At 47.8% G+C, this 12,546-nt stretch overlaps 1 pseudogene; it reads right to left on the reverse strand.

Moving 5' to 3' along the window:
- Positions 1–9,808: 9,808 nt before the first annotated feature.
- LOC124665852 lies at positions 9,809–11,580 on the reverse strand (annotated as a pseudogene).
- Between the last annotated feature and the right edge of the window lie 966 nt (positions 11,581–12,546).

Raw genomic sequence — 12,546 nt, forward strand, 5'->3', positions numbered from 1 at the left:
TTCGGTGGTCCGAGATAGCCAACGCAGTGGCCAGCCTCCGCGACGCCGGCGCCACCATCAAAAGTTTCCTCTCACGCTCACGCCCCTGTCTCACCCGACAGCGATCGGCCTACGCACGATGACAGCGGCGGGCGGGCCGGTGGAGAGGTGGAGGACCAGTTCCGAGAGTGCGCCTTGCAGAGGAACAAGCGAGACCGATATGAGGGCAGGGTGCTTCGGTGGTCCGAGATAGCCAACGCAGTGGCCAGCCTCCGCGACGCCGGCGCCACCATCAAAAGTTTCCTCTCACGCTCACGCCCCTGTCTCACCCGACAGCGATCGGCCTACGCACGAGGACAGCGGCGGGCGGGCCGGTGGAGAGGTGGAGGACCAGTTCCGAGAGTGCGCCTTGCAGAGGAACAAGCGGCGGAAAAGACCCATCGATCTGTGAGAGAGGATTAGGCTTCCCAGCGCTATCGCCGGCCATGAGTCCGATTGTCCTCTATGTCCACCGCCGGTCATCATCCGTCAAATAGCAGCTAGGTCGCTTGATTCCCTCCGAGCCGGGCAGAGAACCACCATGGGCTGGTAGAGGGGAGAGGAAGAAACAGACTTTGCGTTGCGGATTTTCCATAGATCGATTATGGAAGAGTGGTTGACGTAGAATTGCTCATTGCTGCAGCCGACATATACCGGTCCACGCCGAGTGTTCCACGCGGTAGAAGCACACCCGCGGGAGGCGTTCGGCGCCGTTCGTCGTTTGCCGGGTACGGTCACGGAGGCCGAGCCAGGACCGGGAGCAGAATCGTGTAGGCTTACTTCGACTGCAAGGAACCGTTTGGGCTAACGGTGATCTCAAGGCTAAGATGGAGTCCAGGCCCTCTGATACGAGGTGTCGACTATGGAGTCCAGTTTCCGCGGTTGGCTCGCATGCCCGAGCGACGTTGACCTGCTCTGCCTCTTCCTCCGCCTACTTGAAGCGGACCAGGAGTCCAGGACAAGGTCCGCGACGCGCCATCCAGACCGCTCCTAGCTACTGGGCACGTGTGTGTGTCGTTCAGTGCGGCTACAATACGCCCGGTGTAAGAAAATTAGACAAAAATTAGACAATGGCCAGCTCGTGGATGGAGCTCTATCTACTGGTATGTGCTCTGAAGAATTTTTTTTTTTGCGAAAGAAGTGCTCTGAAGATTCTATTGCTCCATTTAAATCAGCATGTTGGTATGATCTTCAGCGGAACTGCTCCCATAATTTAGTGGCCCAGTTCCACAATACAATGAAAGAGAAGATATGATGAGTGGATGCGATGCTGCTCATTAACACCATTGGCTGGTTCCGGGTTCGGCCAGTCACAACTTTCGAATTTGGTGCTGAAGGAGCTCCTCTGCTTCCACCGTTCTTCCAGGTACTAAACCTGAAAGTATATTTCAGTATAAAACGGACACACACGCGCGCCCTGAGGATAGGGTAACTTTTTTCGCGAAAACGCAAATGGTATTGCGTTTCGATGCATTGATAGATAAGAAGAGGTTATATGTACATATCCACAAAGGGACCAATATCCCGCATTATAACTCGACCCAAGAAAGGAGACCTAGCCTAGGGGAGGATCTGGCGGACACCCCGGGCCCCTGCGCTCGCCCACTGTTGCGCCTCGGTCTTGATGTCGTTGAGCAGGGAAGATACCGAAGGTTGTGCGTTGTCAAAGATCGCAGCATTCCGGTGCTTCCAGATCCACCATGCCGTGAGCATGATTACCGACGATGTATCTTTGCGCAACTGGTGGGGAGCGGTCCGGACCGCCTGCGACCACTACTCCACGAAGTCCCCCTCCGAATCAGCAGGGTAACTTCATTCTTTTTTTTTTGAAACTTTAACCACTATATTACGCAAACAGCAGGCCGCCTCATTAAAAACCTTCCAGCCCCCTTAGGTACCCTGGAAGGAAAAGAGTGCGTCTGGAACCTGCTGCCGCAAATCAAGTAATAGTTACATCGTTTATGAGCATAGGAATAATAAAACTAGGGGGCTCTACTAGCCAATTACAAGAATTCCTATCTGCATAACAAGCTCTGGCTAATTCATGAGCCACCCCATTTGCTTCTCTATGACAATGACCATACTCAACTCTTTCAATATGAGATGCCAAATCAACACAGTCTGCAAAAATTGCAGATTCTTCACCCCACCAGGCTTCATCCCCATTGCATGCATTTATAGTCTCCAGCGAATCAGATTCCATGATCACATGAGTACCTCCATAATGATTTACCAGCGCAAGACCTACTCTCATAGCCAATGCTTCAGCAGTAGCAGCTGATGCAATATTTGGAACATAAGTACTCGATGCCGCCAAGAATTTACCTTTTACATCCCGTATAACGGCTGAAACTGCACCCGCTCGATCATCACGGTAGAAGGAAGCATCCACATTAACTTTGATCTTCCCAGCCTCAGGTTTCTTCCATCTTTGGATTCCTCTTGGTATTTTAGACAGGGCCTTTGCAGCATTCGATACAATGGACAGGATGGACATCTTACATTGGAATATTGGGGGAGCCTCCTCGCCATGCGTTCGTCGGCGTCGGATCCACCATAGGTACCAACAGGTAGCACATACAAGTTCCTTCAGCCCAACCTCTATGAATCCTAGCACATTGGCATTCAGACCTCGAACAAGATACTCCAGGATAGCCGAACCAGACCGATCAGACAGAAGTGCCTCGTCAATACAGTCAGTCAATCCCAAAGAACTCCACAGTCCTCGCGCTGTATGACACTGAAACAAGAGGTGAGCCATATCTTCAGGTCCCTGCATACAGATGGGACATTGTCCAGAGGTACCAATATGGCGATTTACCAGGATAGATTTAAGCGGAATAATGCCATGAAGTGCACGCCATACGAAGATTTTAATCTTGGCCGGGAGCTTCAGAGACCATAGCGTTTTCCAAACAGGGTTTAAAGCAGAGTGTCCAGGGAGGGCCAGTTGATTAGCCCTAGCTCCAAATGCATGCCGCCATTGAAGATAATATCCAGATCTGACAGAATAGCGTCCATTCCTATTGTAGTTCCAGGCAATGAAATCATCAAACCCATGATGATTCAGGGGGATTTCCAGAATGCGTTTCACATCAATATCAAAGAAGAGAGATTTTAATAGATCAATGTCCCAGTAGCCCGTTGTCGGATCAATAAGGTCTGCTACTTTAGTGAAGACGCCTGTCCCCCGTGGGGTAATAATCTTGCGGGTAGCGCTGGATGGGATCCAAGGATCTGAATAAATGTGGACATTTTCGCCTGTACCAATTCTCCATATGTATCCCCTTTTAAACGTAGCAATCCCCGCCACAATACTTTGCCAAGTAAAAGAAGACCCCGCCTTTGGACCAGCCTTGAGAATATCACAGTGAGGGAAGTATTTCGCCTTCAAAACCGTAGCACAAAGTGAATTAGGCTCCGTTGCAAGTCTCCAAACCTGCTTTGCTAACATGGCCAGATTAAAAGAGTGGAAGTCCCTGAAGCCTAGACCACCCTCTCGCTTAGGATAGCATAGTTTCCACCATGCCAACCAGTGCATCTTGTTACTGTTTTCATCATCGCCCCACCAAAAACTAGAGATAGCATCCATCATTTTTTTACAAGTTCCCACAGGAATAAGAAACACTGACATTGCATAAACTGGAATGGCCTGGGCCACCGCTTTCAGCAAAATCTCCTTGCCCCCAATGGACAGATGTTTCTCCTTCCACCCATTAATCCTCTGGATGATTCTCTCAACGAAGTGCTCAAAACAATCACTTCTGTCAGCCCCCACCAAAGCAGGCAAGCCCAAATATTTGTCAGATATAGCTTCTGTATCAATATGTAGAGCCGCACAAATTTCCGCTCTAATTAGGACATTTGTATTCGGAGAGAAAAAGATACTTGACTTCGCTAGACTCACCAATTGCCCTGAATTAGCACAGTAGGTATCCAGAACATGTTGCAAGGAAGTTGCATTATTAGCACAGTAGGTATCCAGAACATGTTGCAAGGAAGTTGCATTATTCGTATCCGCTTTCATGAGAATCAGGGAATCATTAGCAAAGAGTAAATGTGAGACTGATGGTGCATTTCTGCACACCCCTAACTTCATTCTTGGAATAACAAGTCCGTCTAAACCTGAATCAGCTCTTATCTATACCTAATAATAAAGCAAAAAGGGTTTCCGTCGTCCGTTTTTATTTTTGCCGGTTTTGCCCCTAAATATTTGGTAGTATTACAGTGCGCTGCCACCGCCAAGTCAAAACGAACGGTTCACTCTTCGTCTGTCCCGCACGGTTCAATGCCGCTCCTCGCCTCCCCCTCCGGCTAGCCGTCCGGCCCCATTCGTCTAGCACGGTGCCACCCCACCCTCCTCCATCTCGCCACCTTCCAGGTCTCTAATCCAATGCGTCCTCCTGCTGTCGCTCGGTGAGCACAATCTTGCTCGAATCCGCCAGGGGAATCCAGATCGGAGGGGTATGGGACGGAGTATGGGATACGAAGAACAGGAGATGCGAGCGGCCCAGGCCACTCCTGCATGCGCGCAGCGCCGTGCAGGCGAGCCAATCGACGAGATGCGGCTTTTATGCGGCATGCGCGGAGCAGGTCGATGGGGACATGGAGCCACTGGACGCAGACCAATTGTGCGGTGAGCTTAACGACGACCGTTGTTGGTCGCTGATAGCGCGCAGCCCGTTGCCGGAATGGCCGATTTGGCTGTGGTCTCGCCCCGGCCGCATCATGTCGCACAGTAAGCTGCCGCAGTGGCAGATTGGGATCTGGCCTGGCCGAGTGGGGAGTGGCCGATTGGGGCACATACAGTTGCTGAAGTGCCTCGCCTCCGGCCACCGGAGCGGTGGGGTAGCGTGTTGGGATCTGGCCGGAGACATAGCAAGGGGGCGCGGTGGGGCTGTGACCCTGATGGACGATGGCCGGATGCAGTTTTTCTTTTTTGTCAGGATGAGTGTGAGAGCAATCCAGACTCGGGTGAGGATGTCAGCTGAGTGTAGTTTAAGTACGGATTAGATCGTTTTATAGTGTTTTGGTTGATCGAGAGACAAAATGGAATTTTTTTCATAAGCCAAATTGCTCCATTTGGTCTCTGAAGCAACTACACCTAAACGTCATGCAATTTGGTAAAATTACACAGCGAGCTCCGGCGAGATTGTTTCTTGTTCTTATGTTGTTGCTTTGAGAGAGGAACTATATTTAGTAGTTAGAGGAACTATATTTAGTAGTACAGATTTTCAGAATTTGGAGACCGAAATTTAGGAACGCAATTGGAGTCAACCAAAAAGTAGATGTGGTATTTCTTTTAGAGCCAATTTTTCTGCTGGACTTGCTCTTACATTTCATTAGCCAACATGGGTTCCAGCCCCTCAATGTTATATTCATCGAGAAAGGGAGTTCACAAAACTAAAACCATTGACTTTCCAAAAAATAAAACAAAAAAGGCCGGTGTGGTTTCAAACTTTCTATCATTCAAACACACACTCTCCGAATCCCCTTATCAACACGACATAGTTTGTGTGTTATGTGTCGTCATATCGGCCCCGCACCCTGCGGAAGTTCCACTTCAATAAGTAATCATAACATCAACCACCGGGTTAGAATAGAGGTTAGATTTGATTTATTATGAAACTAAAACTATTTGGTGCCGAAGTTTTATAAGCAGATCTATTTTATGATTTTTTTTGAAAAAAATGATGACTTTTTAAAACCTACCCAGTTGCCACTAGCTTTGGTAAAATACATAGTTCAAACACATCAAGAAAATATTTGTTTAATAAAAATCAACCCGTTGCATCGCACGGGCTTATTTGCTAGTACATTTAAAAATGAAATTAGATGTCAAAGATTAACACACATCATGGTTCACCCAGCTGTTTCTTACACCATGCCAACCAAGCTTACAATTTCAGCTTCTACCCTGACTAACATGAAATTTCAGATATGCTGCCAGGTCCATAACCACATAGTAGTACGATTCATCCAGAAGTTCCTTCAACATTAGAGAAATCTATACCTAATAATAAAGGGAGAAGTGTTTCCGTGGTTTGGTCCGTCATGTTTGCACTTTCGTCCGTCGCCTTTACGTTTTCGTCCGTCCTAAGAGCATCTCCAGTCGCGTCCCCCAAAGCGTCCCCCAAAGGGATTTGGGGCGCGCCGGACAAAAAAAGCGTTCCAGCCGCGTCCCCCAAAGCCCATTTTTGTCCGGCGCGGCCCGATACGGTGTCCGGCGCCCCGAGCCCGTCCCCGTCCCACAGGGGACGCTCCGGGGACGCCGGACACAACGAAAGCGAGGCGGGCTCCCACATGTCGGCGACTATTTGCATAAACCGTTGGTTCGCGCCTCTTTTCTCGTCGCTCCTTCCTTCCCGCGCCTCGCACCCCACCGCCGCCGCTGGATTTCCCGGCCGTTTGGGCGTCCGATCCGTGCTGCGAGTCAGCACCGTTGTCGCGGCCGGGGCTCCCGCCGGTCGTGCCGCCGCCGCCGCGTCGCCGGCGCCTCCCGGAACGCGCCGTCAAATCCGCCCCACCTCCGCGCACGAAGGTGCTCGACGACTTGCCGGGTAGGCGCGATTGGTCGCTGTTTGTTGCGTCGTCTCGCCTCGGCGCAATTTTAACCATTGATTTTGCTTTAGCCATGGACATCGACGATGAGATGGTTGCCCCGCTGCTGGAGGACGAGCAAGCGTTCGACGACGACCTGCGGGAGCATTTGCCGATCATCGCGCCCCTCCAGGACATGCTTGACGCTGAGGCGGAGAAGAGGAAGAGGCCGCGCCGCGGAGGATCAAGGCCGGGAAGAAGGAAGTCGAAGCCCCGGCAGAGGATGGAGGGGCATGCCATACTGCACAACGACTACTTCGCCGACGGGGCAACACATGCCGACAATTTTCGGCGCCGGTACAGGATGAGCAAGGGTCTGTTCATGAATATCCTCCACGGCGTTCGAGAGTTCGACCCCTACTTCAAGCTCAAGGTCGACGCTGTAGGCCGTTCTCGGGTTCTCATCCATTCAGAAGTGCACCGCCGCCATGAGGATGCTTGCATACGGAGCACCTGTCGATACACAGGACGACTACCTTCGCATGAGTGAGTCTACTGCCATTGACTGCATGTACAAGTTTTGCCGAGCTGTGGTGGGAAAGTTTGGCAAATACTACTTGAGAGGGCCAACTGAGGAAGAGATCGCAAGGATCATGGCACAAAATGCTGCCAGAGGATTTCCTGGAATGCTTGGAAGCATCGATTGCATGCACTGGGCATGGAAGAACTGCCCGTTTGCTTGGCAAGGTATATACAAAGGGCGTCATGGATATTGCAGTGTGGTGCTTGAAGTTGTGGCAGATTATGACCTGTGGATTTGGCATTCTTTCTTTGGCATGGCGGGATCACACAATGACATCAACGTGTTGCAGCGGTCTCCGGTGTTCAGCAGACTAGTGGAAGGGCATGCTCCACCATGCAACTATGAGATCAATGGCCACCAATATACCAAAGGCTATTATCTAGCCGATGGTATATATCCAAAATGGGCCACTTTTGTCAAAACAATCTCGAATCCATCAGGTCTGAAGAATTCTCACTTTGCTACACGATAGGAGGCTTGCAGGAAGGATGTCGAGCGGGCATTTGGTGTGCTTCAAGCACAATTTGCCATTGTCCGGTACCCTGCTCTAAGCTGGTCTCACGACCAAATGTGGGAGGTGATGCAGGCTTGTGTGATCATGCACAACATGATCATCGAGGATGACCGCAAGAATCATGTTAGGTCACATGTTGGTCCCTATGAGTGTCAAGGCCCTCTCGCGGAGGTTGATCATGAGTTGCCTGCAGATTTTGCTGATTTTCTCGCCATGCACGCAGAGATCCGTGACAGCAATGTGCATGAGCAACTTCAAGCTGATCTCGTTGAGCATTTGTGGAGGATCAAAGGAAATACCGTGGCACCTTGATGTATGATCTAGCCCTTTTTATTATATTTGATTACTTGTTTTATTGTTTGTTGTAATTTAATTTGAAAACAATCCTCGAAAACATTTTTTTTCATATGCTACATTTGATATAAATGGTTTATGTGTTAAAAAAATTATTTTAAATGTTTGGGGGCGGCGTTTGGGGGACGCGGCTGGGGAGCGACGTCCCCCAAACGCGGCACGAACAAAACACGTCCCCCAAACGCTCAATCCGGCGCGGTTTGGGGGACGGTTTGGGGGACGCGGCTGGAGATGCTCTAAGCCTTCCTACGACGCCCCGTCCGGTTCAGTCCCGTTCTACAAGGAAATTTTGTCTAGCAAACGTACAGGAGCAAACATACACGTCCGGGTGACTTTCCCAAATAAAAGATTTTGTATCCGATCACCACAAGTCCATAGATTTCGTATGTCGCCTCCAAGTCCTGCCAACGAACGAGTTATGCTTCCAGTTTCTGGTCGATCTGGTTTTATTTGTTCAAGGGTTTTCTTTCGTCGGCTCGTGGGCTCCGATCCAGACTCAGATCGCCGAGCCTACATATGCACGAGCGCATTGTTTCCGCATTGTTTCATCGGCAGCTGCGCTCTGCTCCCGACCCAGATCGCCAGGCCCATGTATACACGAGAGCGTGCGACTTATGAGAGCGAGCGGAGAGACTTTGGTCTCTCGATCTCTCTAATCGGTGCCACCGGCAGCCGGTCGTCGCCCACAGAGAAGACGTAGCTGGTGACGATCCGCGAGTACATGAATCCTGAGTCCATCAATTGTATGTCCTCGTCGTCGGCCCTGCGGAGACAATCCCTACCCGACTCACTCGATCAATGTCCCGGCCACGAGAAAAAAAGACGCCTTCATATGTTCTAAGCCGTCGTCCTGTTGTCTCGGCAGCCATGGGCCATGGACAAACCAAGGTTCAGAAAAACACGATCAGTGTACTTCTTTCATGGTTTGATCTGGAACTTTTGAGGTTCGTGAGGAGGCGGAGCACATCCAGATATCGTTTCCTACCAGAATTAGCCAAGATCCATTGGACGACGTGCATCATCGCAAGCGATCTCAGTCCGGAAACTTCCGTTCTATTTTGGTTTCGGTGGTTCATATGTGTGCTCTCTTGAATCCTGATTCCTGAGTGCATCAATTTTATGTCGTCGACAACCCTGCCACGCAGATCCGCGTTTGGCGCCTGCTTCCACATCTTGGTCCTGGCGGTCGTCGGAGCAAACTGGGTGTAGCATTCTGGGCTTTAGAAATACGCGATGCAGTGCACGTCAGGGAAACAAAATGTGGTGTCAGCAGTTTCCAACGGGGAGCTGTACCACCTGACGGATGCATGACATGATCGAAATCTTCAATCCAAGCAATCCAAATCAGAGCTGTAAAGTGGTAAAGAACAATCAGCCTGTTCTCCAAATCGAATTGCAAACAATAGTATATTGGAGCTGAGCAGAAAAATAAAGAGGGCCAACATGTACATGTACGGTGAAGTAGAACCTGCAGCACCACGCTTCGCCCCAGCCTCACAGGAGTTTCCAATCTCCTCTCTAGCAGTTCATGGGACGCAGGGGCGGACCCAGGAGAAAAATGTCCGGGTGTCCCACTCCAATAATATATCAAGCAAAACTATGAATTCTAGTAACAGAACAGTTCAATATAAATATATGGAGATGTAACCAAGAAAATGCTTACATGAAATTCGAATTTGAGATGTCCACTTGAAATAATAGTTCATCATAGGAAGAATGAATAATAAAATACCAAAAATTACAAACTTGAAAAGAGTCCAAACGAAAACTGCCAAGATGCACCAGTACATCTCAATTGCCTACAAGGGAAATAAGAAAAATAATGTCTTCATCCTTAGCTCAGTCAAGGTGTTTTTAGTTGAACTAACACAACCAATGGCATTTACAATGTCCTGATCCTTTCGTTGTAGAGCCAACGATAACGTGTTTGTGATTATCAGTATGGTGGACATAAGCTGCAAATAGAAGACAAATTCAAATGATTGGAAATAAATGAGAAGACCACATGCTTGCCTTCTGTTTGTGCCATCTCTATCTTCTTCTTCCACATATTCTAGCACTTTGACAACTGTAGGGAACAAATCAATCAAACTCTTAAGAGTCTTATAGTGTGAACTCCATCGAGTGTCTCCGGGCCTTTGAAGAGCTAGCTCTTGATTTAATCCTGTCCCACTTTTAAGTAGCCCACAACCTAAAGCTTCAATCAGTTGTTCTCTGTATTTTTCACGAATCATGTCTTTTCTCTTCGAGGAGCCACATACCACATTCAACAGGACAGGGATCATGTCAAAAAATTGCCCAATCCATTTATGGTTCCGTACAACAGCCACAACAACTAATTGAAGTTGGTGCGCAAAACAATGAACATAATATGATGTATTATTTTCTCTCATGATTAAGGACTGCAGACCATTGAACTCACCTCGCATATTGCTCGCACCATCATATCCTTGACCCCTAACTTGCTTGAAACTTAACTTATATTCTGCAAATAAAGCATCAATGGCAGACTTAAGGTACTTAGAAGTTGTCTCATTCACATGAACAAGGCCAACTAATCTCATTCACATGAACATTTACCAACATATCGTAGGACCACTGCCATTTGTTCTTTACCTGCCACATCCCTTGATTCATCAACCAGCAAACAAAATACATCATGTCCAATTTCTTCAAGAATAGAATGAAGTATCTCCTTTGCAAAACATTCAGCTATGTCCTTCTGAATCTTTGGAGAAGTCAATAGATTATTACCCGGAGCATTACGGCCAACAACCTTAGCTACTGCTGGATTTTGCTCAGCCGTGTAATCATGAAACTCCTTAAAGTTTCCTTTATTGAAAGACTTCTCGGACTCATCGTGGCCTCGGAAAGGCAATCCTTGCTTCAATAACACTCTAACAACATCAATTGAAGCATTTAGTCGTGTATAATAAGCATTTTTCATAGCATTACTTTGGTTATTCAAAGCAACATAAATGTGTTGTTTTTGTTTCAGCAAAGCTTCACAATCTCTTCTTGCTTGGTTGTGAACACTGTTGATATCTCCTACATGCTCCTTCAATCTATATTTTTTATTCCAACTTGACCAACCATCTTTAACAAATGCATCATATCCAGCTTCTTTCTTCTTCCGCGGTCTAAATAAGAAACAACAAAAACAATATGCTTTATGTTTAGACTCACTGTACTCGAGCCAACTCCCAAACTCATCAAACCATTCTGAAACAAACCTTCTGTCTTTACCACAAATTTCTGTAGTTTGAAAGTCACAAGTACGGGGTTGACAAGGACCATTAGCCAAATACTTTCTTCTGGCAATATCCTTTAGATTAGGAGGATACTCATCTATGCATCTTCTTTTGCCTGGATCAAATTCAACTTCTTCTTCCCAATTGATTTCTTCACGAGCTTGAGATGAATTCCCTATATCTAGGGAAGAATTATGTTCATGCCTGGAAGCATCACTTCTGCCATCAGGTTCATGGGATGGGGCATCATTCTGTTCATGTGACAGACTAACATTTTCATCTTGTGATGAGCTCCTCCTTTTCTTTACAAACCTTGCCATAAATTGAGCTTCTCCTGTAATATGTTAATTGTTATACGATAATCTAAATTTGCACAAAGAAAAACATGCAATCATAATTGATGTCTGAGTTCATGAAAGGATCGCTCACGGTAGAGAGTTCAACTTACTTGACATTGTATTTGACTGATTGCGCGTCCGGCCGTACACGGGCAATCCAAAATCAATGTGTATCTCTCAGACACTCACAAATGGTGCGATCCTTCACAGCAATAATCAGGCAAATAGTCCAATTTCCAATCTAATTTCAAACCCTAGGCTACAATATAAGAAGCTATATTAGAATTTCAACAGAAGCAGCGTATTGAGGAACTAGCAGTGCTACAACACACCTTTTCTCTGTCGGCTGAATCGGTGGCTTGAAGCGATCTGGCGATTTGGCGATCGGCGAACTGCGCAACTGACGGAGGAAAGCAAGGCGGGGGGCTCTCTGCTAGCGTGCAAAGAGATACAGTCGTTCGGTGTATGTTTTGGGGATGGATCGATTGATGCCTGACCTGCCTAGCTCGGTCGCCCCGCTGCTATACGTACTGGACTAGTTGGATAATTTTGGGCCAGCCATGCTTTTGGGCTTCTTCCGGTGTCCCTCTCCAAAATTTAGGGGTGTCACGCTCTATACTGCCATACACGTATAAGGTAAGATGAAAATTCACCCGGTGTCCTGTGCTACCTGATGAGCCAACGTGGATCCTCCCCTGATGGGACGTGCACCTGCTGAAAATCCATCAACCAGTTCTAAGAGATGAACTGATGGCAGAGGAAGGTTTTGCAGCTACATCGGTACGGCCGATGAAAGTTGTAGCTTCTTTACTAGGACGTTCACCAACCAAATCTCTTATTGCACTGATTGTAAAAAATGGCTCCTTGCATTTCTCAGCTAACTGAACTTGCTGTAATTGAGAAAGAGAAATTTTGATAGCTCAACGATTCCTTTCTTGAGCCTTTTCA

Source organism: Lolium rigidum, chromosome 1, assembly GCF_022539505.1.
Source record: "Lolium rigidum isolate FL_2022 chromosome 1, APGP_CSIRO_Lrig_0.1, whole genome shotgun sequence".
Taxonomy (NCBI): Eukaryota; Viridiplantae; Streptophyta; class Magnoliopsida; order Poales; family Poaceae; genus Lolium; species Lolium rigidum.